The 3,580-nt window shown below is 34.0% G+C and overlaps 1 long non-coding RNA gene across 1 annotated transcript; it reads right to left on the minus strand.

The window, feature by feature from the left end:
- Window positions 1-555: 555 nt before the first annotated feature.
- LOC120275266 lies at window positions 556-1,589 on the minus strand. The gene is made up of 3 exons (XR_005541090.1): window positions 1,529-1,589; window positions 837-1,002; window positions 556-760 (listed from the first exon to the last, which is right to left on the minus strand). It is a non-coding gene; the product is annotated as an uncharacterized LOC120275266 (long non-coding RNA).
- Window positions 1,590-3,580: the final 1,991 nt, after the last annotated feature.

The following is a 3,580-nucleotide window of genomic DNA, read 5'->3' on the forward strand; positions in this document are numbered from 1 at the left end:
CGCAAATATTTGCGACACTTTTGAAGACTGTGTCGCAGAATTCGCGACACAAAATGAAAACGTTGCAAATTTCATTGCAATTCATGGATCTTCTGAAACAATATTTGCCATTCAATTTGCAACTATATGCGACAATTTATTGCGACACAATTTCTGTGTCGCAAATTGTGTTGTAAATATATGCGATGTTTTGCAACAAAATTTGAGACACATTTTGATTGTTGCAAATTGTGTCGCAAATTGTGTTGCATCTTGGTGAGATATTATGCGACACAATTTTATTGTCGCAAATTATGTCACAAATTAATTATTCATAACCATGATTATTTACAATAATTTTTTAACTATTTTCACAAATCTGTTTTAGATCCTAATTTACAATTCTGAACAATAAATTTTATAATATTTTTCAAAATAAACATTCCGATCAATAAATATGTAGAATGACAATGCAATACAAAATATAATAGTTCAAACATCTAATACAACAAACAAATACAAAATGTAATAGTCCAAGTATCTAATGTAATAATCCAAAACACCACATTCATTTTGTTGTAATATTATCGACAAGCTGAGGTTGTTCAACATCCTCTGAAGTGTGATGGGCATGGGAAGCAAACTCTCCAGACCTAGCAGGAGCGTGAGAAGTACGAGGAGTTGTCTCAAAGTTTTCCTGAATACCTCGAGATTCTAATAGAGAAAGGATGTATTAGTTCTGCTGCTTCTGCTCCTCATATGCTTTCCCTAAAAATTCCATCTTATGTGTGTGTGTAAATAGTTAGCTACTAGAAAAATTTTAAATGTATATATCAAGAAAAAAATGAAAAACTTACTAGTCTATCTCTATGTTCAATCATAGAGATGGTGCCACCATGATAAATTGTTGTAGGTCCCTCAGTTTTCGACTGCCTGCTCTTTTTATTCTTCTCACAGTATTTTCTATATTTTGCATCATTCCAAATCAATAGCAACTGCTCCCAAACATTGTACCTAATACCACTATGCACATATAAAAACAATCAGACAACATCAAGAAATTTTCTGAATAATTAACAACAAACTCAAGCTTATATTAAAAGTTGTAAGTTGAGTTTTTCTATAAATGAATAAATAAACATTTGCTGTAAACTTATGCCACCAATCCATTGCACAATATTCATCGAACAAGATAGTTCCATGTTTTGTATTCTAATATTTGAATAAATTCCATCATCATCCATGATACTGATAATCCATTCCATTATTAGTGATTCCAGGGAGCTGTAAGAAAACCATGTAGTCCATGAGAGTTTCTACTTACACAAATATTTTTCATGATCAGCTTTCTTTTGCTTGTAATATATCATTTTACATGAATACCAAACATCAACAAGAAAACCAGACTTTCTCATCACAAAAAATTAGAGAACTCTCAAACTTATGTACACATGACATTGTTTATAGATTTCATTAACATATCATCATAGACAGTATCCAGTTACCAGTATATATGTATATGGCCCCAAACAGTTGTTCCAGAACTTACCAGGTTTTCAAATGTCAATGAGGTAGTGTGTGGCTACTGGCGTCGACAAAGCTTTCCTCATGTCCATGCGTTGTGCTGCAGGTAATGTGATGCAGCTGAATTACATAGAGATTGCATGGATAAAATTGGTAAAAAAAGAAATGTTTGGTTGGTCAATGGATCACCCGAGATAGCTTATGACGACATTCTAGTAGATACATGTGAAAACCAAGTGGTGTAATCCAATGGAGTAGAAGAAAAAGCACGGCAAATTCTGAAACTTGTGTAAGGAATGGATCTTTAGAAACTCCGAGTTAGCGCATTTAATGAGAATACATGTACAATTGAAATATCTTGGAGTCGTGATGCTTATCTCCGCCACATAAAAATACAATCCCCTAAAAATGATGTCAAAGCATTCATGTAAGTGAAGAAAAATAGCAAAAAGACTTAAGTACCACAACAACAAGATTTGGAACAATGCAAATGTGCATCTCGCTAAAGCACATTAACTTTATATAAAATCATCATGAACTTAAAAGTTCCTAGTATTGGAAATTTCAGAAGCATATTGTACAAAAGATTCTGTTGCATAAGCAGAGGACCTGAGAGATACAACAGGCTATGACAGGTTAACCATGCAGTAGTGGAGTTCCAGCATCATGAATAGGGCAAAAAAATAGTAAAAAGGCCTATGACAAGTGAGAACATCTAGTAGCTCTACCAGTTTTTAACTGGTCAGTGGGAAGTTATCACTGAGGATTTTAAGGTCATTTACATAAAGCTAGATCATGAAGTCTTTAAAGCATTTCAGTCCTGAAAAAATTTTCCATGGCTATGGCAAGAACAGCTGTCCCTGAGTTGAGCTGACAAAATAAATTCAATATTGAGTGAAGAAGGAAGTTTTTATTTAACACCATCTACATGTACAATCATATGTAAGCTAGACATTAGAAAAGACTTCCAATCATTGCAGACAATCCGCCAAAGGTGAAAACTGAACAACCATCACATGTAATCTACAATCAATTTGTTGCATATGTGTATTTAATTATTGAATCCAACTAAGGAATCACAAACGACAAAGCTTTTTTCTATCCTCTAGATGAAGTGCACTTGTCTTCTCCCAATCAACTTAGCTGGAACACAATGGTTTCTTCAACTTCAAATGCCGTACAGGACAAATGTTACTTTCTTGCTTGTTGATGTGACATGCATGCATAACAATCCAATTTCAACCGGCTATGTTTGTTTTCAAAAGTTTTACCTTGAGAATAAGTAGGATATTCACAATAATAATAACAATAAACTATACTTGCAAATCTTCAAAGATCCTAATTATCGTGGGATAATGCACTATCTTCAATGTGTGACATTGATGGACATTGAGGTAATGTAGATCTTTTACAAGACAAAAACAAATGCAAAAGCTTATAATTAATTAATACTATAACTATCACACAAAAATGGGTCACCCTAATTGCCTTGGCGCTTATATCATAAACCGAAATCATAAGCTCTTATCCGGAAATAACAAGTGGGTCACATAAAGCAAAAAGAATAACAGCACCAACTCCCACTAATACATTCCTCACCTCTCATGTGTCGCCTCGACTCGGGTATCTCATGATCCGACACCAATATCAACAAAAACCATCTGCAGAAACAAACCAATTGAAAAGTTCAAAGAAAAACAAAAACAAAAAACACTTGTCAGTTATCACATTAGTGTGGACCCAATGTATGCAAAGGGAGGCATTCATTTAAGTTAAAGCAACCATATCCATACAAGAACTGAGCCATTATTCTTCATTAGTGAATAGCCGAGTCCTGCATGCATTGCAAAGGATCTTTGGTAGACAGGCTGGGTCAAGATCCCACCTCTTTCCTTTAGAAGACTGTCTTAGTTCAAACCATAGAAATGCAACCATTGCGGCAAGAAGCAATCCATGACCAAGTACCACTAACATATCAAGCAAAAAACATAAAGAAAAACTTAATAAAAAAACAAAACAAGATGACAATTTAGAATATGCAAATGTTTGGAACCTAAATCAAATCACTCATCCTCAA

This window comes from Dioscorea cayenensis, chromosome 14 (assembly GCF_009730915.1).
Source record: "Dioscorea cayenensis subsp. rotundata cultivar TDr96_F1 chromosome 14, TDr96_F1_v2_PseudoChromosome.rev07_lg8_w22 25.fasta, whole genome shotgun sequence".
Taxonomy (NCBI): domain Eukaryota; kingdom Viridiplantae; phylum Streptophyta; class Magnoliopsida; order Dioscoreales; family Dioscoreaceae; genus Dioscorea; species Dioscorea cayenensis.